Source organism: Etheostoma spectabile, chromosome 19 (genome assembly GCF_008692095.1).
Source record: "Etheostoma spectabile isolate EspeVRDwgs_2016 chromosome 19, UIUC_Espe_1.0, whole genome shotgun sequence".
Classification (NCBI taxonomy): Eukaryota; Metazoa; Chordata; class Actinopteri; order Perciformes; family Percidae; genus Etheostoma; species Etheostoma spectabile.
The window spans coordinates 17,893,845-17,894,109 of NC_045751.1; the positions used below are offsets into that span (position 1 = coordinate 17,893,845).

The 265-nt window shown below is 41.5% G+C and overlaps 1 protein-coding gene and 1 long non-coding RNA gene across 7 annotated transcripts in view; both read right to left on the minus strand.

The window, feature by feature from the left end:
* nrxn2b (neurexin 2b) overlaps positions 1-265 on the minus strand; it is a 743,906-nt gene that overhangs the window by 326,840 nt on the left and 416,801 nt on the right. The window lies entirely within an intron of this gene.
* LOC116707242 (uncharacterized) overlaps positions 1-265 on the minus strand; it is a 5,008-nt gene that overhangs the window by 1,389 nt on the left and 3,354 nt on the right. The window lies entirely within an intron of this gene.

The following is a 265-nucleotide window of genomic DNA, read 5'->3' on the forward strand; positions in this document are numbered from 1 at the left end:
TGCATCTCCTTCTGTGGTCTTCTCCTGCTCTAACCCACTTGGTCTCTACTTACTGCCTTCTCCTTCATTTCCCTCCTTCGCTTCCTCCTGTGCACTACTCGGAATTTGATTACAAATGATCGGTCTCAGCACGCACTGTGTAGTGCGTTGTAAAGTTACGCCACCAAAACAACGACCCTCTTAACGTTATGAATTCAAACTTGCCAACTTGTAATATTTTGTATTATGCTGTTCTTGTGTTTACTAAAATCAAAACTAATCAAAG